Source organism: Podarcis tiliguerta (genome assembly GCF_965153285.1).
Source record: "Podarcis tiliguerta genome assembly, chromosome: 1".
NCBI lineage: Eukaryota > Metazoa > Chordata > Lepidosauria > Squamata > Lacertidae > Podarcis > Podarcis tiliguerta.
In genome coordinates this window covers 45,321,439-45,331,299 of record NC_139534.1, presented here as the reverse complement: position 1 = coordinate 45,331,299, position 9,861 = coordinate 45,321,439, and the positions used below count along the sequence as shown (strand labels likewise).

General features: G+C 41.2%; 1 protein-coding gene across 10 annotated transcripts in view; it reads right to left on the bottom strand.

Moving 5' to 3' along the window:
* Nucleotides 1-9,861, bottom strand: part of MYLK (myosin light chain kinase) — a 191,623-nt gene that overhangs the window by 153,793 nt on the left and 27,969 nt on the right. The window lies entirely within an intron of this gene.

The following is a 9,861-nucleotide window of genomic DNA, read 5'->3' as shown; positions in this document are numbered from 1 at the left end:
CCACAATGTCCTGGGTTCAGTTTCCAGTTGAAATGAGATCAGACAGCAAGGCTGGAAAAGCCCCTTGTCTGATGGCCCTGCAGAGTTACTGCCCTACAGAGCATCTAATACTAGGGTAGATGTAGCAGGGACCCGATCAATAAAAAGCAACATTTTATGCTCAGGTTTCAGGTATTATGTTTTCTAGTACTGTATTGTTTCTTTTAGAGATGATATGAATCTTTAATCCAGACTCACATCAGGGCCTATGGAAGTAAAATTTTCCTTAATACCTGGTGGTTGTAAGGCCTGGTGCAAACAGGCAGCTTGCCTATGTGGGTTGCTGATTGGTACATAACCACATTACAGACAACTTCATTTGGCAAGCTGTTTGTGTCTGCAACAATCTTAACCACACTAACCAAACCCTTGGTTACGGTGGCATACCTGAAATCACCAGAGCGGTGTCAGAAGCCGCTTCGCATAAACAACTTAGCCCACAAAGCTGACCTCATACAGGTGTAATAGAAGCAGCTATGCATCTGCCTGCCTGGCTGCAGGTATAATTTAGGCTTCAGGAAGTTAATAAAGAAGGAACTATCAGTCTTGGTTGAGGGGTGGACTGAATGCTTTGATGTGGGTTACCTGTGAGAGTTCTAGTACTGTGGCCCTACCTTATTTATGTACCCCTATGATGTTATAGTTTATAATTATTGTGTAATGTTTTTATTTCTGACTATTGGTCGAATAAAGGAAATTGATTGTTGAGGGGTAGATTTTGAGTTTCCTCAAATGAAATGAAAATGTTGCATTTCTCCATTGGGAACCATAGAGGCCTGTCTCAGAAGCCTTTTGAAACCAGGGCTCAAAATGTAACAACATAGCTAAAAGAACCCTGTAAAAAAAGGTACATATCCCACTAAATCTTGCTGTTATTTGGTACTATGGCTGACATCCCATAATCTCCAAAGGAGAAAAGTGCTAATGATTTTGAATACTGGGAAAAATACATCAAGTTCTTGGAACTATGCAATGCATTCACAGATCTTTCTACTTCTTGGAACCCTAACCTCTCCAGCACTATTAGTATCCTACAGTGTGCCTAAAATGACATCATCCTATGAGATGGAAAATGAATATTAATATTTGAGTTTTGAACTATACCAGTTCCTTTTACACGTACGTGCACATGCTAGAGGTTAAAGTGGTCAACAAACATACAATTGCTGAGCAACTAGAGTTGCACATAAAGCCTTCATTTTGAAAACAGACAGGTCAGATTACAAAAGAAAAGGTTGCACACGTATTGCCAGGATTGTAATAAAACGCATTCAGGAAGCTTATACCCATGATGTTGTGAAGTCATAAAATAATCAGATATGCCTGGAGTCTTGGAAAGAGCCCATGAATTGCTTTAGGATTGGCAGCATTCATGTGTTGGTGACTTATTTCTCTTCCTGTACACGGAGCGGGGCTTCTTTAATGAAGGGCAAATAAAACAGAAAATAAAAGTAAGAGAGGAAGAGTAGAGTTCTGGAGTTACAGTACTTTACTCACTGGCTCTAGTTTCTCTCTTTACATCAAGAGTACCATGCTGAAGTTCTGCCTGGCTTGTACCACTATGCTTTCCCACTTCAGCTGCCTTTCTGCTATGGGGACAGGAGACTCTGTAACTCAAATTGCTGCCTCCTTCAATACTTCAGAAGGAAGTCTTTCTCCCTGCCCAATCAGAGAAAGCATGGGTGTGTCATTTGAAGCAGGAAGCACACATACATACATACACTTTTCCTTCTGGGGCTGGCTAACCAAGCTTCCTTTGAGGGTGGACATGCAATGAGTCCTCTATTTGAAGGGCTGGTCAATCCGAGATAGGGCAGGGATATTGAAGTTGCCGATCGACAGGTGGCTCTGGATAGCAGACTGAGCAAGGATACTGGTCACCTATTCACAGTATTTCCCATTATGGTGAGATGTATTATATTTCTATTTTAGTTATAGTTGTCATTGCTAAATTTGCATCTATGCATGTAAATTAACATAAGCAAATTTTATGCATTTGCATTTTTTATGTATTTGCATTTTTTTGTGTAGAACACAAGTGGCTACCCAACTGCCCTCTTCACATCTTCCTAGAGTTGTTTTTTACTAGCTCCCTATCCTCCCACTCAGCAATTACCAAGAGCGCAAGAGACTGGCCAAGCCAGTGCAAGTCAGCATTATTCTGTTGGTGGCAGATGGGTATAACTGATAGAGCAGTTTCTTCTCCCTGCCTTAGCTAGCTTAGAGCTGGGCAACCTGCCAACAGCATGGGACCCAGTGGAAATTTACTTGCTTAAAATCTTCAAAACTGATTTTTCTCCTCCAATATTTTAAGAACTGCGTAGTACTATAATCCCAGCCTCAAGAAAGCCAATAGGAGCACCTGTAATTGCTTGAGAAATACAGCTGGTTGCCAACATTGTAGATTACTTTTCCAGCTAAGGGTGTCTGGCAAATCACTCACTCCATCAAATCATACTGAAGGCTGCTGCTGCTGCTACTACAGCAGCAGCAGCATGAGGAGGAGGGGGAGGAGGAGGAAGACTGTAACCACCATAATCTGAGATAGGCACCTACAGTAGGCTATGTTGCTGAGAAATTAGCGTACATGCACCTTCCTTAAATCTGATTTGTACTTTATGTGTACTTTAACAGACAGCATGAAACTCTATTCTGGAAAAGCTGTGGTTGTATTTCTATTACCTTATAGCCTTATTTTTTAAAAAAACAAACCCACAACTAGAGAGTCCTGATCTGGACTGGGGAGGGGAGGGGAGTTAATCCTTACATACAAACACACAGAGAAAGCCATGCCATTTCCTCCATAAAATTTGTTCCCCTGAAATGGCAATTTGCCCCAAAATGGAAACTACTATTTTCACCCAAACAGTTTTCCTGTGGCTTAAGGTAGAATTTTCCAGGGGGGAATTGGCAAATCCATATCTTAACTGCTTCATATGTAAACAAGGAATGTCTTCAGCGAAGTGACAGAAAATCAGAGAAGTTTCAGAATACAGTACTCATAAGCTTTAATGAATCTGATCTACTTTCTGAGGCAAAGCAAGGCGCGCTACCAGTATATATAGTGGAATAAGTATATGTACTTGAGTTGGAGTTTCTTTTGCATATTCATTTAGGCACTTTCCTTATAGTAGGCTTGTTTTTTGCATTATTATTAAATGAGTCTTCAGGTTTTCACAGAATCATAGAATTGTAGCGTTGGAAGGGACCCTGAAAGTGGTCCCCCTGGAAGGCTCCCTACAACTGCCCTGGGTGGCCTCAAACCACCTACCTTCTGGTTAACAACTAGACGCATTGACCCACATTTTTTATAGCACTTGTCTCTTTAATGCTATGTAAACTCTGGTTTCCTTAAATAAATAAATAAATAAATAAGGACTGGTAAACAAACTTGGCCTGTTATTCCTGCATAACACCCCAATCCTATCCATGTAAATTCAGTTCCACTGAATTCAGTGGGTTTACTCCCTTGGTAAGTGTGCTAGGCTGCAGTCCAAACCTTTATTTGCATTACCTTTCTTCATGTGAAAATCACTTTAGAGGCCATTTTGATAAAATTACAAAAATGGGCGATGGGTTGGCACAGAAAAGGGACACTTGCTTTCATAATGTGTGTATGTCTAGTAAATACAAAAAGACAGCTGAAATAGGGGCAGAAAATAACACTGATAACACCAAATGTGTGAGATTCTTAGGGGTTGAAACTAGCTTTTGTATGAGTGTCACTATACTAAATTTGAGATCTGTGTGTGATCCCTAAGTTTTTTTCAGTTCTGACTGAGATGCCAATCTTATACACACTTACCTGGGAATAAGTCTTAATTTTGTAACAAGAACAAGGGAAAATCAACTCTATGTTTCACTGAATGTTGATTTCTGTATTGTAATAAAATGGCCTCATGAAGTACCACTTGCCTGGAAACTCTGGAATAGACTGGTTCTTTAACAGATGGCTGAATCATATTCTTTAACTCCCTTGACAGGTAGTAATCTTACTTGACCCTTAATTAAAATTAAAGAGGATTCTGAGTGCACATTATCATCTACCTTGACCCTATGACTATAGTATTTCTTAGACATAAGTATAATAGTGGATTGTCACCATATCACAACAGGATGGGTAAAATTGGCATAAACTGGATTTTCCCAAGGCAAAAACCACTGAGTTCTACATTCTTTATGTACTGTTGTTGTTCTTTAAAAAATGGATAGTAAGATTAATCCAAATTTCGTATGGGATTTGTGGGTGTAGCTGCAGCACACACAAATAACACCATTTGGGTCTCATATAAGCCAAGCTCACATATGAAATAAATAACAAGGGTCATAAGTGTTCATATGTACAACTATTACAAAGTTTTTACAAAAAAGGATTGGTATATCAACAATGATTCTACTTCCTGTCAAGAAGTTGATGGAACCAAAAAAACATAGTTGGGAAGGGGCCATAGCTCATACTTAGCAGATTCAATTCTTGGCATTTGGTAGGAAAGATCTCTGCCCAAAACCTACTGAGTCATCAAGGAAGCCAGACTTTATTTGAAACCTGTGCCTAATTTTTGTTCTCCAATGATTTCTGATTTGTTCTAATGTTTTTCCTCTGTCTTGTTACCTTTAAAACTCAACAAAGATTATTCCAAAAGAAACCAAAGCTTGTAAGAATCAATCCACAGGTTCCATTTCTTTCTAGGACACACACAAAAACAGATTGCAGGGGAGTTCAGAATCAGCCCACATCAGCCCACCTAACTAATGTCCTAGGGGTCATTCACATTCTGAGGAGAAAAATTCTAATAGCCCAGCCGAACATGTATGAAGATATTTTAAGAACTCAGCAAAAGATGTGCATCTTCGTAATTCCTGGTGTTTAACAATCGTAACTTTAAGAGAAACATCAGATCAAGCCCACAATGGGGGTATTCTAGGAAGTGGAGCATGAAATGTCCTGTTTTAAGAGCCATAAGTGTTGGCTGCTTGCACTAGTGCAAAAGTTCTCAAACATTCCAGGGAGGCCTTTCCAACTACCTTGTCATGTGAGAAGCCCCTGGGTGCCAGTTATACAACTAACCTCAATGAAGGCTGCCTGTCTCAAGCCATTTCTGCCTTGTAGAGAAGCTTCTGACATGTACATCACACCCATCAAGGGTGGCCAGTACTGCTTATGGTGCTAAGAAACCTCTTTGAGGGAAGTTTAGAGATCCAAAGCAATTCCACTTGCTGAGGCAATATTTTCTCTTGAACTCCAGAGCTATAAAACTTGCAGAACACCAAGATACACAAAGCATCTGCAGACCCCACACAAGCCACACCACAGTCATGTTGTTTCAGACCTAGATCTTCAGTTCACATCCACTGGAGATGTCAGAGGTCACAACATGAAAAAGACCAACCAACCTCCTTTGAAAGCCACAATCCAGACAAAAGGAAGCTTATATTTTGGAATGGAACAATATGAACACAGTCAAAATTATCTTTATTCTGATCAGGATCTTTAGACACAGTAACATCAAACAGTATGTAAAACCCTTTGATGGAAATTTAATTCTTTTAAAATATGCACAAGGTAATTGAGAACACATTTTAGAATACTTGGGTTGTAAAAGCAGTAGACCTGCAGCTGCACAGCACAAATAACACTGAAACCTTTTCATTCTGCCTGAAAATGATCTCGTGGACATTCACTACCACTATGCATAAATCTTACCTTAAAACCAATTCTCCAAAATGCCCCCGCCCCTACCCCTAACCATTGAGGTGTATAGGGAAAGACCTGCCCCTAGTGCTTAAGCTTTAAAATTAGACCTTTTATCATAAAACCACAACTGTGAAATTCCCTTCTCAAGGAAGCCTGCCAGGACTTTGGCAGAAGACAGGTGAGATCTTTCCTTCTTAGGCAGGCATTCAAACATATTTAATTTTCTGGATAAATTGTTGGATATGACTACTGCTACATACCGTATTTTTTTGCACCATAACACTCACTTTTTTCCTCCTAGAAAGTAAGGGGAAATGTCTGTGCGTGTTATGGAGGGAATGCCTACGGGTGGCGGGGGGGATCTGCTGCAGTTGTGAGCAGAGGATCCATGGTTCCCCTTCCTTCCCTCCTCCGTGGCTCGCTTTGAAACAGCAAAGCGGGAGAAGAGCCACTGAGTGGGGAGGAGAGAGGGACAGAGAGCCTGCTTCTTTAAAGGGAGAGAAGAGGAGCCTGTTCGGTTGGTTCCTTTAAAGCAAGCAGGCTCTCTGTCCCTCTCTCCTCCCCACTCAGCTCGCTACATAGCAGCAAAGTTTTTCAGCTCCTTAAGCCGGGGATGAGCGGGGAGGAGGAAGAAAAGCAGATCCTGCTTGCTTTAAAGGAGCAAAGTGGGAGAGGAGAGGAGCCTTCTCCCCTTAAACCCCTCTTCTTCATTATTAGCAGCATCCTTATCCACCCACCCCACGTGTGCTCCTTGTCCCTTGAGTGCTTTTCCTTCCCTCCCCACTTAAAATGTGGTTACAAAGCACGGATCCACATGGATCCTCAGAATTTTTGCACTGGGTCACCCCAAATTCACCATCAGATCACAAAGCATGTCCATGGCTACATCTTGAACCCAAAAAATCACGCACCCACTGTTGCCTGGGGCCGCAGTGGTGCAAAAACGTGGTTACAAAGCATGGATCCACATGGATCCTCAGGATTTTTGCATTGGGTTACTCCAAACTCACTGTCAGATCACATGTCTGTGGCCACAGCATGAACCACAAAAATCACACATCCACTGTTTCGTTTAGAATATTTTTTTTCTTGTTTTCCTCCTCTAAAAACTATGTGCGTGTTATGGTGGGGTGCGTGTTATAGAGCGAAAAATACGGTACTTTTCCTGGTTTTGCTGTATATTTAAATAACAGCTAGAATGCAAAGCCCACACACAACTTTCCACATGCACTGTTGTGCACAGGGCTGTCTTAAGCATATGCGGCGCCAGGGGGCAAAGATCCGGCCAGCGCCCCCCCCCCAGGTTGCCCAGAGTTGTTGACATTTTTTAGGGGGGGACCCCAAAGTTGTTGATTTATTTTTTTACGAAAGGTTCCCCAGAGTTGTCGACCTTTTTTAGGGAGCTGACACCACACTCGTCTCTACTCCAGAAAAGAAAACAAACAAGTGTCTGGGGCTGCAAAGAGGAAGGAAACGGACCGTGGGGGGACCATATATTAATACCCCACCCTTTTCCCCTGACAGGACTCAAGGCAGCTTACAGACCCCACTAGGATCCCACCCCACAGGGTCCTTCAGCTCCAACTCTTCAAGTTCCACCCATTCGTCCTCAGGATCCAACCATCCCATTTATAACACTTTTACAGGACTCATGACAATACTGGAGCTAAGCAGTTCAATTATAGCTAGTTCTTAAAAACACAGAGAGAGACAGAGAGAAATTGGTTGTCTTCTCAGAATCCCTAACGATGATAAAACTGATACCTTGGAAGAGGCCTAGAAAGAAATGTAGAGTCAGATTTTGTGTATGCCCATTTTGGCATTAGGAAAGTGGTGTATCCGTCCATTTGTTCCTCACTTCCTGAGCCTTGAGTAGAGGAAAAACAATGTTGGAACTGGCCCAGACCATTCAAACTAGTGCATGGTCACTTAACTGAATTCAAGCCTAACACAATTACCAACCAGTTGTCCTGCAAAATATACATGTATTATAAAATAGTGGAGTCTTCTAAAGAAATGCAGAGCAATTTAGGGTTATTACAAATAATCTCAAGCCATTACTTGTCTGTAATTAGAATGATTGAGGTCTGAAGCTAGCTGCTTGGTTTGAAGGAATGAAAACTCCTAGGCTGCAGCAATCCTTCAAGATAGTAATTTAGAGGGCTGTAATAGCATGAAACAGGACCCCTGACAGATTCCTTCAATTGCTGTAATTCCAGACACATCAAAAGGGTAGCTCACTTAAGATTTTTACAGAGGATTAAAACAAATAAATAAGCATAACCAGTCCCTTCAATTTAATAAAAAAGCATTTTACTGCTGGCACTAGATTAGTGTATTTAACTAGCAAAAAAATAAACAAATGCTCTCTCAATCAAAATACAGTGCCACCTCAAGAATATCATCACAAATAATCAGCTGTCAGGCACATTTAAACCCACAAAAATCAATGTTTGTGTGTCCATTAGTTATAACATGTGACACGGGACATCAATGTGTCTTTTAGTTATAGCATGTGACATGAGATATCCTATAGGCACCACCTGCATATTATTATTCTGCTTCTATTATCTGGATTAGGAGCAGGGAATCTGTGGTCCTCCAGATGCTGTTGGAATCCAACTCCCAACAGCGCCACCTAGTATGAGCGATCGTCAGGGGTGGTGGAAATGATTGTCCAACAACAACTGATCTGGATAATCCAAGATTAAGAGGTAGCACATAGATAAAAATGGGCATAAATATTTGTTCTAATCCACATACACTGCTACTTATGTGAGTGCTGCAATGCCAAAGAAGCTCTTCCTCTGTGAACAGTGAATGTGCAAGATGCAACATGTCAGCATCAGATGACCTGCTTGGTTTTCCTCTGCCAAATGAAGCAAGGTGTGTGGTTACATGACGCAGGTCCTTTGTAGTAGTGGCACCCAGGCTTTCCTTACTGCTTAGGTTCAGAAGGGTAGTGAAGACACTTTTTTCGGAGAGCTTTTGGTATAAGTGATAATTGAGTTTTGTTCTAGATGTTTTCTGACTATGTGGATCATGTTACTTTGGTTTTCTTTTGCAACTGCACCAATCTTTTGTTGTGCTTTCAGTATTATTTTGTTTACACTTCATTTTCCTGTTGTCTAACAGGCAACAAGGCAGGACATAAATGTATGCATACTTTATATCGGTGATTCCCAATCCGTAGATCGTGATCAGGAAGTGAGTTGCTAAGACTGTTCAAGTGGGTTGTGGGTTTTATTAGTAAACTCAAAATAATTATTGCTTTTAATCTTTAAGTAGTATGATGAATACGTCTTACACCTGAAGTGATCTTTTTATCTCAGGAGAAGATTTTCATGCGCCCCCTGCTTCAAGCTGTCCTGCCATTTACCTACATTCTAGGATTCCCTCAGAAAACTTTTGGGAGGTCTAGACTTTTGATTAGCTTCCCCTCACCCTGAAGAACCAGGCTGAATGGCTGAAAAGAATGATCCTTTTTAGCTTCAGTCATTGAAGAACTAATCTAGCAGTGGCAGCAGCAGCTACCCTCTGAGTGAATGAAGAAAGCAGGGATGAGAACATTTGCTTGACCTCTCAGCCTTTCCACTGTGGTTCATATCTCTAGTGTTTTGCTAACAGAAGAAAACTTCTCCAGTGCACCGATGAGGCTCAGAGACTAAACATAACATCTTCTGGTGTGGCTTCACTTCAAATGAAAAAATATATTCATTCTCTCTTCCTGCCGTCTGCCTGTGGTGCCAGTGCCAAATCTGGGCAAGAAGACAAAACTTAAGTATACAAAAGAATGCATTAGACACAGCGTCCAGGAGTTTGAAAGTATAAAGTGGACCAGTGGGAGATGTATGACTGACTCAAGTAGAAACATTTAATCAAAGTTCTATGCAACTAGCCCCACTCCCCCCATCCCTCCCCACCCCCCGGTGGGGTGATTGCCCTCCCTGAACTAATACCATGGGCTATGCTCTATCCAGTACACATGCAATTATTCATTCGTGAACATTTAGGGTCAAACTCATCTTAAGCCACATTCATTCCCTAGACATTCACTTCTGCTGTGTGCATTAATCTGCTCCAAGTCTATTTTCTTCTTAAGTGTTTATGTTTAAACAGTTTTATTG